The sequence below is a fragment of the Triticum aestivum genome, chromosome 4A, assembly GCF_018294505.1.
Source record: "Triticum aestivum cultivar Chinese Spring chromosome 4A, IWGSC CS RefSeq v2.1, whole genome shotgun sequence".
In the NCBI taxonomy this organism is placed as follows: Eukaryota; Viridiplantae; Streptophyta; class Magnoliopsida; order Poales; family Poaceae; genus Triticum; species Triticum aestivum.
In genome coordinates this window covers 123,633,556-123,651,408 of record NC_057803.1, presented here as the reverse complement: position 1 = coordinate 123,651,408, position 17,853 = coordinate 123,633,556, and the positions used below count along the sequence as shown (strand labels likewise).

At 43.9% G+C, this 17,853-nt stretch overlaps 1 pseudogene; it reads left to right on the top strand.

Annotated features, from left to right (window-relative positions):
* Positions 1 to 11,060, top strand: part of LOC123081852 (desmethyl-deoxy-podophyllotoxin synthase-like) — a 30,760-nt pseudogene extending 19,700 nt beyond the window's left edge.
* Positions 11,061 to 17,853: the final 6,793 nt, after the last annotated feature.

Below are 17,853 nucleotides of genomic sequence, written 5' to 3'. Positions count from 1 at the left end.
GATCATAAGCTACACTTAATGCTTGCTTAATGCTATTATCCTATCTATCTTGTGTGATCATTCACTTTTCTTGGTGATGAGTGCATGTATTTCATTCTTATCATTTTGAGCGCTCCACCAAGATGTATGTGACATGGAAGAGTAACCCATGACTCTAACTCTTTGTGCATTTGCAGTCCAAAGCAAATTTTAAATATGCACAAATTTAGGGGGAGCTCTTACTTATCACATACTTCTCAAAGCGACGATATATTTCATGCTTATTATCATTTGTCGAAGCTTTGATCTATATGTTGTCATCAATTACCAAAAAGGGGGAGATTGAAAGTGCAACTATCCCTAGGTGGTTTTGGTAATTCATAACAACATATAGCTCATTGAGCTAATGCTATTCCAAGATGATTATTTCAGGAAAGCTCAATGATTGGCATGGCATGGATGTGAAAGTGGAACCCTCAAAATGCTAAGGACAAAGGATTGGCTCAAGCTCAAAAGCTCAAGACTCTTCATTTTATATTTTAGTGATCCAAGATCACATTGAGTCTTTAGGAAAAGCCAATACTATCAAGGAGGGATGAGGTGTTGCTTAATGAGCCTCTTGCTTCATGTGCTTAGTGATATGCTCCAAAACCCTCAACTACTTTCCCATATCCACATATGACCTAAACCCTAAGCCAAACTCGGTCCTACCGATTCTTCCTATCCGGCGCCACCGAGTTTCACTTGTCATTAGCCACTGCCAAACCCTAGCAATTCGGTCCTACCGATAGGGATCTCGGTCTCACCGAGATGGGGTTGCAAACTCTCTGTTTCCCTTTCGTAACTTTTCGGTCTCACCGAAAGAGCGAATCGGTCCCACCGAGATTGCAATGTAAACTCAGTGTTTCCCCTTTGTAACTTTTCGGTCTCACCGAGTTCCACTCGGTCTCACCGAAAGAGCAAATCGGTCCCACCGAGTTTGCCTGACCAACTCTCTGGTTAGCTAATTACCAAATTCGGTCTCACCGAGTTTGTGTAATCGGTCTCACCGAGATTACGTTATGCCCAAACCCTAACCATATCGGTCCTACCGAGTTGCATGTCAGTCCCACCGAAAATCTCTAACGGTCACTAGGTTTACATTTTCGGTCCGACCGAGTTTATTGATTCGGTCCCACCGAGATTGGAAAACTGTGTAACGGTTGGATTTTGTGTGGAGGCTATATATACCCCTCCACCTTCTTCTCATTCGATGTGAGAGCCATCAGAACACACACACCATTCCAACTCATATGTTCTGAGAGAGAACCACCTACTCATGTGTTGAGACCAAGACATTCCATTCCTACCATATGAATCTTGATCTCTAGCCTTCCCAAGTTGCTTTCCACTCAAATCTTCTTTCCACCAAATCCAAATCCTATGAGAGAGAGTTGAGTGTTGGGGAGACTATCATTTGAAGCACAAGAGCAAGGAGTTCATTACCTACACACCATTTGTTACTTCTTGGAGAGTGGTGTCTCCTAGATTGGCTAGGTGTCACTTGGGAGCCTCCGACAAGATTGTGGAGTTGAACCAAGGAGTTTGTAAGGGCAAGGAGATCGCCTACTTCGTGAAGATCTACCGCTAGTGAGGCAAGTCCTGTGTGGGCGATGGCCATGGTGGGATAGACAAGGTTGCTTCTTCGTGGACCCTTTGTGGGTGGTTGCTTCTTCGTGGACCCTTCGTGGGTGGAGCCCTGTGTGGACTCGCGCAACCGTTACCCTTGGGTGGAGCCCTGTGTGGACTCGCGCAACCGTTACCCTTCGTGGGTTGAAGTCTCCATCAACGTGGATGTAGGATAGCACCACCTATTCGAACCACGGGAAAAACATCCGTGTCTCCAATAGCGTTTGAATTCTCCAAACCCTTCCCTTTACATTCTTGCAAGTTGCATGCTTTACTTTCCGCTGCCTATATACTCTGTGCATGCTTGCTTGAATTATGTGATGATTGCTTGACTTGTCCTAAATTAGCTAAAATCTGCCAAGAACTAAAATTGGGAAAAGGTTAAGTTTTTATTTGGTCAAGTAGTCTAATCACCCTCCCTATAGACATACTTTCGATCCTACATGTCTTCAGTTGAGGAGAGAGATGAGAGGGATAAGTAGCATAAAGGGGGATGCCTAAAGGGGGGTTCTATAGTGCAGGTGCAAACAACGGGTGGCAAAAAGGGCCAAACAAAAGAAACAAGGTAAGGAAGGTGATATAGTCGCATACTTGTTGCCTAGGGCAAAAGTGCGACCTATATCAAAACACAAACAAATAAAAACAAGCAAGACACAATCATGGTTCTATTCGAACCATCATACGTACTCGACTGTGCATAGGGGTACACGACTCATCCTACCCTAGGGGTTCTCAGACTCAGTAACCATGCCTTGTGCCTCGTGCAGTCTTCTGAGTTTTCCTCAGGTGTTGCTACGTCTCTTGTAGTTGTTCGATGAAATGATCTGGGTTGAGCCTGAAGATTCTTCAACAACTTCTCGCCTTTCGAAGTGATGGGGTGATGGTGGCTCCTCGTAGCTGGCATTGACTCGGTCTTCTGTTGTCTTCTTAATCATGACGACCCCTTTTGCCTTCTAAGGCGTCGACGGTACCAGGTAGGTAATCCCTTATGCAATGATATTAACAAGGCATAGTAGAGGTCCAACACGTCGGTTATGTTGATGAAAACATCGACACCAAGAGTGGGGGATGAAGAGAACCATTTTCCTACTCACGATAGTGAGGCGGGCCAAATGGCAAGGTTCTCATCCACCGGTGGTTGCCGATACAACAACGGTAAGGACATGATTGCTCTATTAGCGATGTCTATCATGGTCTTGCATATTCTATGCCCTGATCATCGTAGGCTAAGGTTGCATCATCTTGGGGCAGTGTCAAGGGTGTCACCATCTCCTGGGTCTACAGGTCCTCATTCCTTAAGGATGTATCTTCTGTTGGTATCGTCTTGTTGTGATGTCGCCAATCTTGTGTTCAAGAGATGTGGGTGAATGTCTGGCAAGGCATCTTCCTTCTAGATTATCCACGAGGATTACAAGGAATCCAGTGGTTAGAGGCATAAGGGTTCTAGCGACCAAAGGTTTTGAAGGGGAAGAGATCGATAGGGAAAGTATACCTTAGTTCTCTAAAAACTAAGAAGGGAAGAGAAGTATAGATAGTTTTGAAAACAAGTAGTAGTTTTGGAAATAGTTTTACCCTAACTAACGACCATGCTAACTAAGGCTTCCTACAGTTAGGATGGCTCTGATACCAGCTCTGTGGGGACCCCGACTCATAAGTCGTGATCACCGAATGCACGTGTACAGTGATCCCAGAGATCAATGCTCACTGAACACACAGAAGCTGAATAACAAGAGTCTTACATCCATACATACCGTATTACACAAGTAGGACCATTATGGTCAAGTCTTGAGTATAACATCGCAGCGGAAGTCTTTGTCGATAACTTGGACCCATGCCATCTGCCTTAACCCTACAGTCATTCTGACTGGGAAGCGTCCTAGATCGCATGTTCGTCACCGAGGTACTCTTCTTCATATCATGTTCTTTCATGCCTGGCCAATAAAATAACCAGTGGCAAGCCAATGAGTACTTTGAATGTACTCGCAAGAAACCCATGTTTCGGTTCAAGATACAACAATGCATGATATAGGTAAATTTTTTTTGCGGAAAGCTAGTTTTTGAGTGCAATGACATGTTCAACAACTTGTAAGACATGCATCAGGAGAATTCAAGTAACCAAGAGGACAGGTTACATATATCAACACAAAGGGAGTGGGCTCCAACCCAACTCATCCATGTCAAGTCCTTTGACTTGACCCAAGTAGTTCTTCCCACACACACTGGTTTGTAAACAAGTGGACGTAGCCCAAGAGCGGTTACCCAACTGTCCTTGACCGTGGACACGGCTATTCGAATAGTTTTACACTCTGCAGAGGTTGCACACTTTACCCACAAGATCCGGGGAACTTCTGTGTCATCCACGACCCACGGTACCTCAAGTACCCGGGTAAGCACCCGATCACTATATTTCCCTAGACGACACTAACATGGAGTCCACTCGATTGGTAGTAACCCCCGTGCCCAACATTTCACAACTTAAAATTGTGGAGCCTCGCTCCCATATTCATCACATACCACTGGCACGGGGTACCAATGGTGTGTCCGGTGCCCCATAAAAATGTTCTTGGCCGCCCTACCTGGCACGACCCCGTCCCGAGAGAGAGCACCAACTCTCCCCCGTCACTAGTAATGCGGGCTCCAAGCTAGTATCGGCCTAGGTAATCAATAACGCCCTTTCCCATACAAGGGTAGAGTGGTTGCGCATGTAAGGTTGGAATAACGGTCGCAACTTAAACCAATCCGTTTTGAAAAACAACACACACACTTGCCTCGGTACACCACTTCGTCATCAAGTGGTTACCCAACTCATCATCTCCCTCGGGCATAAGTGGCACCCGACGGGGTTTTCGAAAAGTCCTTTGAAAATACTTTGTCTCCATCACCATGCATATTCCCATCCCTTTTGCGTAGCACTACTTAGCATCCTATCTACTCCCACCGGCATAACCCTCATAAGGAGGTAGGGTCATGCACAATGCAAGTATCAACGAGGAGGTAACAGAGGCAACCCATCAAAGTGGTTACCATCTCATCATGATTCCGATGCAACACTAATAAAGTGCTATATGACACGCATAAAAAGGGATTCATAAATATGGTCAAAGGGCTGCTTGCCTGTTTTAACAAAGTCTTCGAGGTCTTCAAATATCTCTGGTCCAACTCCAAGCATTTCGTCTACTTTGTCAACTATCGTCGAAAGCAACCATAATAAGCAACACAACAAGGCAGGAAATGAAAGTGCTCTAAAAATATTAATTTGACTTTTCTAGGACATCTCTGGTTATATGAAAATTAAACAGAGTGGTTTCATTGGAATTGGGTCAGTGGATATTTCTAAACATTTGGATATGATGGAATCAAGGGGTTTACGGATTTGCAAGAGGTGTACAAAAATATTATTTTGAAAAATGAGCAAGGATAGCCATTTAACAAGGCATGATTTTGGAAGCATCTAGGAGTTGGTTTCACTGGTTTTGGAGTTCAAATGATTTCTCTATGAATTTGCAAAGTTGGCTATATATGAAGAAATAGACCATTATTTGAGGTGATGCAGAAAGTATTAGTAAAAATGTTCAAAAACTAAGTTTTGAACTTATAGACATATAGGATTTTGAATCATGGAATTTGGATCAAAAATGGGCTCTCTGTGATTTTCTAAAGTTTATCACAGAAATGGAAAAAAATAGGATTTTGATAAATATTTGTGAAATAGATACTTGTGGAAAATGTGCAAATAGCACCATGAGATAGGGCATGATTTTAGAAACTACTAGAAATTTGAATCATCAAATTTGGAGGTAATATGAATATTTGGGAGATTTTACCAATTATCTGGGAAAAGAAAATAAGAAAAAGACTATACCCTTATTCTGTGCACTGGGCGAGAGATAGGCATGGGCCGGCCCAGCTGCACGGCTACGCGCGGGCGGTCGACGCAGGAGGCGTACTCGGGGGAAATACGCCTTCCCCGAGCGAAGGCGTCAGCGGGCAGAGCCCGTGTCCACTTAACGAGGCGGGGCCCTCCTGTCAGGTTCGTCCTCCACCTCCCGCGCGGGTGTGACAGGAGACAGAGGAGGTTCTCGACGCCGGTCGCCGGCGCTACAGGGCGTCTCCGGCGATGTTCTGCCCACCGGCGTGCTCAGGGGACCCAGCCACGTCCAACCGTGGGTGGCACGGTCGCCTAGGGGCACCGGGTTGAGCAAGGCGTCGACCGCGGTGGACGAGGCTGACGGTGGTGATGCAGCTTGATGGAACAGCCACGGGGAGGAGGGGGAGAAGCACGGGAGGGGCTCGCGGTGACGGTGTAGGTGCTCTAGTGCGGTCTAGAGGGGAGGAGGAGGAGTGGTGGGTGCGAATTTAGGCGGAGGCCGACAGCAAGGCTCCGGCCATGGTGGCGGATGGAGAGCGCGAGGAGGGGAGGGTTGGTCCAGGGGGTCGCTGGGAGGGAGAGAGAGCGAACAGAGGCCAGAAAGGGCCCGGGGGTGGCCTTTTATAGCGGGGCGATGGTGCACCATGGGATCGTGCGCCAGCGAGCTCGTGCTCGTCGCTACGGGCCTTGGGAAGGTGCTGCGCCGAGTCTAGGGACTTCGTGGAGGTGGACTACGCCCAGGGGGAGAAGAGAGGGAGCGGGGAATGCGTCAAAGCGGGTCCCCGCCGCGGCCAGCGACTGGCGCGCTCGGGCGGTGCTCTGTCCGCACGCGAGGAGAGCCGGAGAGGGAGAGAGAGGAGGGGGACAACAGTGTAGCGTGCTGCGGACGTCGAGGTGACCTCGGGGGACACGAGGGGGAGGCCCTAGGTGGCCGGAGGCGGTTGGAAGGGGGCGGCTACAGTGCGGGTGTGCACCGTAGCGTGTTCTGGAGCACGCCAATTGCATGTCAGGGCATGCCTTTGGCTTGTAGGGCGTGGCCACTTGTGTCTATGTTGTTTAGGGAGGAGTAAACAAAGGGGAGAGGGCCTTGGATGCCCTGGACAGCCAGTAGGAGAGGAGAGAGGTTGAGGGAGAGAGGGAAATGGGCTGTCCAGAGAGAGAAAATGGGGTTTTACCCCTCCAATAATTGAGCAATGACCAGGGGAGAGTTACTGCAGGTAGGAGAAGACTAGGAGGAGCTGTGGTAAAAAGTTGAGCTCAAGGAGATTAGTGGAAGGGGTCAAAATGGTGTTTTTGGAAAAATGGCAGAAGGTGTTTGATGATGGTTTGGGCCAGCTGTTTTTTTCCTACTGCCATGAGACTCCACAGGGTGAAGGGAAACATATAATTAGGGCCTTCTACCAATCTGGAGCTGATTTGGGCAAAGTTGCCAATGAAACTTTTGTAAACCCTAGAAATGAGCAGAAATAGACTTGTGTAGATCTAGTTGAGCATAACACTTCTCCTTGATGCACTACTTGGTGTAGTGGCCTCATTTGGTCATGTGAACATGCTCACAAAAGTTGGGGTTAAGGGGAGAAAGTTGGTAGTACAAACTTGCTCAAATTAGGTTCTGAACAGAAAGGGTTATGGGGCATTTTGGTGGACCATAATGACCTTGATTGAAGTGAGGATTTTCAAGATCATCACAATATGCATTTGTGACTTGCTGGATTTTTCTTGGATTTTTATGGAAATATTTCCTGTAGAAATATTTCAAATCCTTGAAATGGGCAGAAATGGTTTTGGGAGGTTTTGTTCAATATTTTGAACATGACCATGTGTTGAAACTCTTATATATGGAAAATATATGTCCACTGAGGTTCCCTGATTTTTGTCAAATATTTTTAAAATAATAAAATAATTTTTCCCTATTAAAGACCATTTCTGGCCTTTAGAAAAAGCTTTTAAATAAAATAGGAAAATAACTTTTAAAATTATATTTTTGGGGTTTATGGGAATCCTACATCTAATAGGTTTCAAATATACCTTTTGAAATATTTTTCATACCCCAAATCAGGTACTTGCAGTGCAAACCTCAATCCAGGGGTTTTTGGAAAACTAACTTTTGAAAATACTTTTTGGCCAAATTATTTTTGTAAGAAAATACTATATTGCTCTATACACATGGCATGATCATTGGGCAGAAGTTTGGGGCAAGGAGATGAAGTATAGAAGGTGGAGTTGTGTTAACTTTAAAGAACACTTGAAAACACAGAGAGAAAACGAACTCCAAATAAAAGCCAAATAATGCAAAAGTTTTTGTCAAACCACACTTTATCAAGATTTATTAGCTTAAGTGTTGTGGCATGAAAATCAGGGTGTGACAAAAACGAGAGGCAAATGGCAAATAATGTAAATTGCGAGGAGATGAGATTTGTTATTAGGAACCTGGTTATGTTGAAGATCCTCCCCGGCAACGACGCCAGAAATTCCTTTTGATTGCTTCCTGACTATAGCGCCAGAAAACTCCTGTCTGCTAGGATTAGGTCGGTATTTCCCCAAAGAGGAAGGGATGATGTAGCACATCAAAGGTAGGTATTTCCCTTAGTGATGAAACCAAGGTTATCGAACCAGTAGGAGAACCACGCAACACAACGTAAATAGCACCTGCACACAAATAACAACACCTCGCAACCCGACATGTTAAAGGGGTTGTCAATCCCTTTCGGGTAACGGTGCCAAAAATTTGTAGTAGATTGAAATAATAGATCGTAAATAATATAAAGTGCAGGAAAATATTTTTGTATTTTTGGTTCAACAGATCTGAATAAAAATGCAAAGGAAAAGTAGATCGCAAGCAAATATATGAGAAAGAAGACCCGGGGGGCGTATGTTTCACTAGTGGCTTCTCTCGAGAAAGATAGCAAATAGTGGGTGAACAAATTACTGTTGGGCAATCGATAGAACCTCAAATAATTATGAAGATATCCAGGCAATGATCATTACATAGGCATCACGTCCAAGATTAGTAGACCGACTCCTGCCTGCATCTACTACTATTACTCCACACATCGACCGCTATCCAACATGCCTCTAGTGTATTAAGTTCATGGAAAAAGGGAGTAATGCAATAAGAACGATGACATGATGTAGACAAGATCTGTTTATCTATTGCGTAGATATAGATCCCATCTTTTTATCCTTAGTAGCAACGATACATACATGTCGGTTCCCTTTCTGTCACTGGGATCAAGCACCGTAAGATCGAACCCACTAGCGGGCACCTCTTCCCATTGCAAGATAAATAGATCACGTTGGCAAAACAAAACCCAAATATCGGAGAAGAAATACGAGGCTATAAGAGATCATGCATATAAGAGATCAAAGAAACTCAAATAACTTTCATGGATATAAAAAGATATGACTGATCATAAACTAAAAGTTCATCAGATCCCAACAAATACACCGCAAAAAGAGTTACATCATATGGATCTCCAAGAGACCATTGTATTGAGAATTCAGCGAGAGAGAGAAAGCCATCTAGCTACTAACTACAGACCTGAAGGTCTACAAAGAACTACTCACACATCATCGGAGAGGCACCAGTGGAGGTGGTGAACCCCATCTGAGATGGTGTATAGATTGGATCTGGTGGTTCTGGACTCTGTGGCGGCTGGATGAATATTTCGTCGACGCTTCTAGGGTTCCGGTATTTTGGGGCTATTTATAGACCAAAGAGGCAGTCCGAGGGGCACCTGAGGTGGGCACAACCCACCAGGGCATGCCTGGGCTTCCTGGCGCACCCTGGTGGGTTGTCCCCTCCTCGGGACTCCCCCAGGTGCAACCAGGTCCCACCATGTTCCTTCTGGTCCATAAAAAATCACCATAAAGTTTCGTGGCATCTGGACTCTGTCTGATATTGATTTTCTGCGATGTAAAAAACACGGAAAAACATGAACTGGCACTTGGCACTATGTCATTAGGTTAGTACCAAAAAATGATATAAAATGATTATAAAACATCCAAGATTGATAATATAACAGCATGGAACTATCAAAAATTATAGATACGTTGGAGACGTATCAATCGGGGAAAGATTCAGGAGGCATGAGGAGTTCTTGCAGACTCTCAAGGATGGTGTCAAGATCGCCAGCGGGTTCAGAGAGATTCATCAGTGGCATGACACGGCGGGCTGAGGAGTACCACCAGAAGAGCTTCGAGCTCATGGAGTACGCGATCAAGCAACACGAGAGCAGAGGGCAACCACCACCTCGGCAAGCGGTGCCGTGGAGGAAGGAGAGGACCTTGTGGACGCGCTCTTGAGGATACGCAAGGAATGTGGCCTCGACATGCCCCTTACCATGGGAATGATCAAAGCAGTTATACTTGTAAGTGCAACAATTTCTTTGCTTCTGCCTTCCCTCTTCTAGCAGTTATACTTTGGCCACAGAGTTCCGTAAGAAATATGCCGTGTTTTTTTAAATTGGAATGATTTGGGGATTAAGCACGAGTCACCACGCCACCTCGCAATTGATGTAGTATTAAACAAAACTAATTATACATTTTTTGATAGTTCATTTTGTGATTGATTCTGTTTATTATCAATATGTTGTTGTCAATGTTAAAATTGTTTCATAATTTGAGTCAAACCAAAACAATTGACCAACATATAATTAAAAAGTTCAAGTACTTAAAAATGATGGAGTAGTTACAACAAAACAAAAAGGGTCAAGTATTTCGAAACGAGAGAGTAGCTTGCAAGACACAAGTGTCTCTTAATTCATTTTATTTTTCTTGAGTTCACACATAATCGAAGACTTGTTATATTTTATACTCGCTATTATTCGAGGATTTGCTACATGATATCTCACTGCATATGGGTGACAATCCAAAACTTCCTAGAATACGTAGCAATTCCAAATTTCATCAAATCGGCAAATTGCAGGATCTGTTTGGTGCCGGAAGCAAGACATCAACTATAACTCTTCAATGGGCCATGTCAGAGCTCATGAGGTCCCCAAATGTGATGCAGAAGGCACAAGCCAAAGTATGCAAGAACCTCCAAGGAAAGCCGAAGGTGATCGAGGCTGACTTGATCAATCTCAAGTACCTCAGACTCGTCATCAAGGAGACAATGAGGCTTCATTCAGCTGCACCATTGCTTCTCCCTAGGGAGGCAAGTGATACTTGCAAAATCCTCGGGTATGATGTCCCCGAGGGCACCACGATGTTGGTGAACACATGGGAAATCGGAAGAGACCCTAGGCACTGGGAATACCCTAAGGATTTCAAAGCAGAGAGATTTGAATCTGGCATGGTTGATTTCAAAGGAACAGACTTTGAGTACATACCATTTGGGGCAGGTCGAAGGATGTTCCCTAGAATGATGTTTGCGCAGGCTAGGATCGAGATTGTATTGGCCGCACTTCTCTACCACTTCGACTGGGAGCTCCCAGGAGGGGTGAGACCAGATGAGCTGGACATGACTGAGGAGATGGGCCTCACTGTCCGACGGAAGAACAACCTGTACCTGCACGTCGTGGTTCGTGTGCCCCCGGTTTAATTTGCACTTGCATTGATATGTGACGACAGAATCCTAAGTATGCATGCCTTCTATTTCTTTGTCTAGTGCGAAGACTTATTAAGAAGTATAGTTAATTACTGCATCGCTTCAAGTTAAGCGTTGAGTTATGTGTCGAAGTATGGCGCGTGTTGCTGCGCCCATCAATTTTTTCAATCAAATGATAGGAATTTTTACCAATATTTGGAGGCATGATCACTACCCAGGTCTAAACGAATAAATAAATCTGTGGTGGTTCAAATCACAACACGACACCTATAATTCACCGAATTCATACATATTAACCAGAAACAGTACTCAAGATGCCAGTCTAATTAACATATTGTCAAACATACTTGTAGCAAGTATCAACTTAAAGTGTGTAACCAAACAATTGTAGTATAACTTCACTCTAAATAGAAAAGATGGCTAATTAGTGAATTAAACTTGAGACCGCCTTTTGCAACGTAATTAAATCCTTCATCTCTTAATTCAAATGCCTCATATATTCCAAAAAAATCAATTTAGAAAAGGAAAGGAAAAAGAAAGAAGGTCGTAGAGTAAAAAGGCTATCGCTCTTGCCTATGTTGGCACACCATCTCCATTACCCTAGCTTCGACAGTGGCTGTAGCATAAACAATAAAAATTGGATTTAGCACACAAATAAAAATACACGGCTTGTACATCCTAGAGCATAAAACAAAAATAGTTCTCAATACTTAAAATTATTGGACAAGGCAAACAAAGACTTATGATGAATTCATACCAATAATTTTGTTACTACGGATCTATGATTTTTGGAGTAGTACTTCGAGCATAGAATAGCTTACACGATCGGCAACGAGGATGCAGAACTGGGCTTGTTCTCTTTAGTGTCATCATATACCTTAAGATCCATCTAGTAATTGGATCTATTCTTCATGCCCCATATATCACCATGTTATTTGTTTAAGAAAGTAATAAATCTTATCCAACAACAACATGTCTCACTTCATCTATCCTTGTGCTTCATCTATGGACAAGTGATGAGGACTAATAAAAAGAAAGTTCTAGCAGACCTTACATATTTATGAATTCTAATGAACAAATTTTACTTTCACATTAAATAATGCACACAAAGTCAAAGTTTTCTCGTAAAATAGAGTTAAATTAACAGCTACATATTCGCATAATGTTGATCTATATGCTCAGAAGTGCAACTGGTGAAATAGAAGAACCGATAAGTTCAAGATCACAGGAATAACCTGGTCTACACAAAGTGTTAGATAAAATTTTCATCAACAAGGGACTAACTAAAAAAGGATTTTTTTTGTGCACTATCAAAGAAGTGACCAAACACCGTTTGAGCAACATGAATGTTTGTACATAGAAAAGGAAATTGCAATTCGCTAGTCATTGCAGATTTTCCAATTGTAATGTTGTAGTCTTATAAGATGCTGTACACATAAAAAACTGTGTTTTATCAATTACAACACCATGTTAGAAATGAAGCTCACTCAAACAAATGATGCAAAACAAAACTCCCAAATGAAATGTGATCCAATATCTATACTTGACAAAAGGGAAACGATCTCTAATCTAGTATCATTTCCTGACTTAGAAGAAACTTGTGTGGTGAAAGGAAAACAAGACATTCCACATGAGTAATTATTTGATTACAACAACCAACATGTTTTCCATACTATAAGGCCTCATTCATCAACTGCCCGGTTCCACGAACTGCTGGACTCCGGCTAGCGAAATGACTCCCTGCTCCATGGAAGAAATCCTATACGTACACCTGTAGCAACAATACTAGAAACAACAAAAAAGTAGTTCCTGATTGTCCATGGCATATGAGGAAGGAAATCATGATGGTAAACACTCCCCATGATCTTGAACCAACACATTTTCTACCTGATATATGGTAAGTTTCAAATGAACATTATTTGAAGAATGAACTATGGAGGTTAATTGCATAAGTATAGTGAGTCAATGGTGTACCCCTCGGAGCATCTCCAACAGGCGCCTAAAAAGAGCTCCAAGGTGCCACCTCAACAACTATATTCTAAATCGTTAAGCCTCGCAACCATTTCCTTTGTATCGAACCTTTCCCACTTTCCTTACTTTCCCTCCTCACTCAAACTTCAAAAAGTCCTTCCATGAATTTAGGGAAGGAAAACCACCTCTGACTTCACCAAGTCTCCCTTTCTTTCGTCGAGTGCGCTAAAAAATATCGTATTTTGGGTGCTGAACAGCTCCAATAGGTGCTGTAAAATATTGCGCCCACAAAAAAATTTTGGGCACGCGCTGAAAAACGCTATCGCGCATAGCATATTTTGGGCTCAGGATTGCGGGCGCTTCGAAATTTGCACTCCGTGCTTTCTTGGGCGCGTGTTTTTGGGCGTCTGCTAAAGCAATGTTGGTCCCAACGCATTAAAAGTGGTATAGTGGCGCGCTATAACTTTTATTGGGTGCGAAATTTTTGTGCGGTTGTTAGAGATGCTCTCACACAGGGAAATTAAAGACCATTTAGCACAATAGTTCATCATGTCCATTGTATCAAACACATGACATGTAAACTGTTAAGGAAATCAATGCCTGGAATGTTTTATGAAATAAGGGATATGATAACTTAACCGGGAAGAGAGTTTGGTTGAGAAAATGAGCCTGCTGGAAGCATCGTGCCCACTGTTGTCCGACTTGTAGACGCTAGGTTCGTGACTACTGGGAACCTAGCCGCCGCCCTCGCAGCAGCAGAGTTGGACGGTTCAGTGCCATCCTTGTAGTGGCCCTCCTTGTACCCGTTGGCCCCAGGAGGAACCGGGATCCAGGCTATGCGCGGGAGGCGCTGAACGGGCTTGGGGCCGGTGTGGTGGTGCATGCGTACTCGTGGAGGATTCGAGGGTAGGGTTTGTTCCGGGTGCGCACGGTGAGGCAGTCGATGGTAGGACAATGACTTGCGGTGGTCTGCACGACAATATCGCTTAGGCGCATGTTGAGACGGCGGCACAGGGAGGAAGGTGGAGAGCGAAGTGGGCTCGGCCGCGGGGCCCTCGGGCAGTAGCGCAGCCGTTGTGTCTCTTCAAACAGCAACAACTCCGACGGGTGGAGGAGATGGAGATGGTCATGTGTGGCGCCGCCACGGGAGATGCGTAATACACGGTTGGGAGGGGGAGTGAAACTGAAACTTGTGGAACCGGAGGAAATACCTAACGCCGATCATGACTGTCCGTCCGTGATCGTATGTTAATTTGCATGGACTAATGAGAAGGCTCCGATTCGGCTTCGGGAATAGCGGCCCCTCAGGATATCCGGCCTAGGAACAACCCACGCTCGAGGGCAGACGCATCAGACGACTGAGGATGATCTGGGCAAGAAATCCGATGGTCAGAAATGTGAAGCGCTGAGAGGGCTTGCTTTAGGTGCAGTTATACTGTCCTTAATATAGCGCATAGTATAATACATAGAGTATAGTATCATAGATCATATTTATTGCCATGCATGACACAAATTAGCATCGCATTTAACATGATATGGTATCTACCTATATGTTACTCTAACCCTCTCTCTATATATTTAATTCTTTGTCACATCAACATACTTGCTATTTCCGAGTGCATGATATTGTCGGCTATGATACCACCACTATGGCCTGCCTTATATAGTGGGGAGTATCATATACTATATATAGTATCATGCATATGATACTAGTGTATGATACTACATACGTACCTTCATAGTGCATATATAGTATCATAGAGTAGTATATATCATAGATGACCGTATTTATGGCCATGCATGACACAAAGTAGTATAACATTTATTATATATGTTACGGTATTGTAACGCCCTCGATGCGGCTATCTCCTACGTGTCGAAGCACGACTTAGAGGCATAACCGCATTGAAAGCAATGTCACAAGTAAGGTAATCTTCACAACAACCCATGTAAATAGATAAAAGGGGAAAAGGTACGTAGTTGGCTTACACTCTCCACGTCACACAAATACATGAATAACATTACATTCATCCAATACACTCATGGTCCGACTACGGTACCAAAATAAAGATCAACCCCCACACGCGACAAAGTCCCTGATCGCCCCAACTGGGCACCACTACTGATCATCTGGGAAAGACACATAGTAACGGCGAGAGTCTTCATCGAACTCCCATTTGAGCTCAAGCACATCGTCTGGAGCGGTATCATCGGTCCATGCATCTGGTTTGGAAGTAATCTGTGAGTCACGGGGACTTAGCAAACTCGCACCCTCGCGACCAAGACTATTTAAGCTTATAGGTAAGACAAGGTATGATGTGGAGCTGCAGCAAGCGACTAGCATATATGGTGGCTAACATAAGCAAATGAGAGCGAGAAGAGAACGCAAAAGCACGGTCGAACAACTATGATCAAGAAGTGATCCTAGTACAACCTACATCAAGCATTACTCCAACACCGTGTTCACTTCCCGGACTCCGCCGAGAAGAGACCATCACGGTAACACACGCGGTTGGTGCATTTTAATTAAGTTAAGTTTCATGTTATCTACAACCGGACATTAACAAATTCCCATCTGCCCATAACCGCGGGCACGGCTTTCGAAAGTTCAAATCCCTGCAGGGGAGTCCCAACTTAGCCCATCACAAGCTCTCACGGTCAACGAAGGATATTCCTTCTCCCAAGACAATCCGATCAGACTCGGCATCCCGGTTACAAGACATCCTTGACAATGGTAAAACAAGTCCAGCAACACTGCCCGAATGTGCCGACAAATCCCGATAGGAGCTGCACATATCTCGTTTTCAGGGCACACTCAGATGAGCGCTCCATACAACTAAAACCAAACCTCGAGTTTCCTCGAGGGGGCACTGCACAGGGCTCTAGTTTGGACCAACACTCAGAGGAGCACTGGCCCCGGGTGGGGGGGGGGGGGTTAAATAAAGATGACCCTTGGGCTCCGGAAACCCAAGGGAAAAGAGGCTAGGTGGAAAATGGTAAAACCAAGGTTGGGCATTGCTAGAGGAGTTTTATTCAAGGCGAACTGTCAAGGGGTTCCCATTATAACCCAACCGTGTAAGGAAGACAAAATCCGGGAACATAACACCGATATGACGGAAACTAGGGCGGCAAGAGTGGAACAAAACACTAGGCAAAAGGCCGCGCCTTCCACCCTGTACCAAGTATATAGATGCTTTAATATAAACAAGATAATATGGTGATATCCCAACAATAAACAAATATTCCAACAAGGAACGATCTCCAATCTTCACCTGCAACTAGCAACACTATACGAGGGGCTAAGCAAAGCGGTAACATAGCCAAATAACGATTTGCTAGGACATGGTGGGTTAGAGGTTTGACATGGTAATTTGGGAGGCATGATAAGCAAGTGGTAGGTATCGTAGCATAGGCATAACAAAAGAGCGAGCATCTAGCAAGCAAAGATGGAAGTGATTTCAAGGGTATGGTCATCTTACCTGCAAAGTTGTCAGAGTTGACTTGATCCTCACAAGCGAACTCAACGGGCTCCTCGTTCACGAACTCGTCTCCCATATCTACCCAAACAAGAACAACAAGCACAAAGGAACACAATCAACCATGTGCAATGCTCAAACAACATGATGCAAACATGGTACAATATGCGGGATGCGGTATATGATGCATATGCAAGATTTGATAAGGAATGATTGAACCTGACCTCAACATGGAAATCCAAGAGTTCCACTGGAAAGGTGAGGTGATTTCGGTTGAAATCGATATAAAGATCACCGGAATCGGATGCACGGTTTGGAAATGGCAAGCAAAACAAATATGGCACCGGTCTGCGATAATCAGCAAGTGACCAACTAAATGCATCAAGATAAATATGCTACAGCACTCAAACATGACAAAAAAAATACATGACAGGGATCCACTCATGATGCTTGACAAAAGATGAACACTGAGCTACGGCTAATTCATCCATTAACAGGTTCAAACAAGCATGGCAAAAGAGCAAATGATAACAGGTTTCAGACTTAGTGAAATTAACACAAGTCTGGAATTTATCACCAGGAAGCACACTTTAGAGCATGAAAACTACAAGCTATAGGATCTTAACATGGCAAATCAAAGCATGGCATGAAGCTACTCAAAGCACTTAACAAAAGTCCCTTAGTGACCTTGAGCCAAAAGGGATCAGAAAAGAAAATTGCAAGCATGTGAACATGGCAAAAACAAAAACAGATTCATACTTAGTGAAAAACTGGAGCATGCAAAACAATTAACGAGTAGGCATGTTTACGAGCTTGATGCACTCACTACAGAGCATGGCATGACAAACTAAGAATACACCCATCAAGAAGACATGGTATAGGAGCTATACATGGCAAGAATAGCATCATAGCATGCACGGATCAATAGCAACATCCTCGGCAAAATCGCTAAATATGTCAACAATCTGCCAGGATCGTTTTATAGCAAAAGTAGAGCTCGATTGACTCAAGCTAGGTTGCTACATAAATGCAAACAAAGACATGGATGGATAGAGCACCACTATTTTCATAAAACATCCCTACTGATCATCCTCAAAAGAGGCACGGATCACTAGGAAACAACATGAACATATGGCATAACAACAAAATCAGGACAAGGACTTAGTGAAATTCTAAGTCCCTGAAATCAGCATTACTGATTACGCTACTTTGCAAGCTTGTGCTAGTCACCAAAAATATCAAAAAATACATGGCAAGCACCTCTGTAAAGATGACATGACATATAACAAAACACATGTAGAGCTCAGGATCATAGCATGCACACATTAATCATGGCAAAA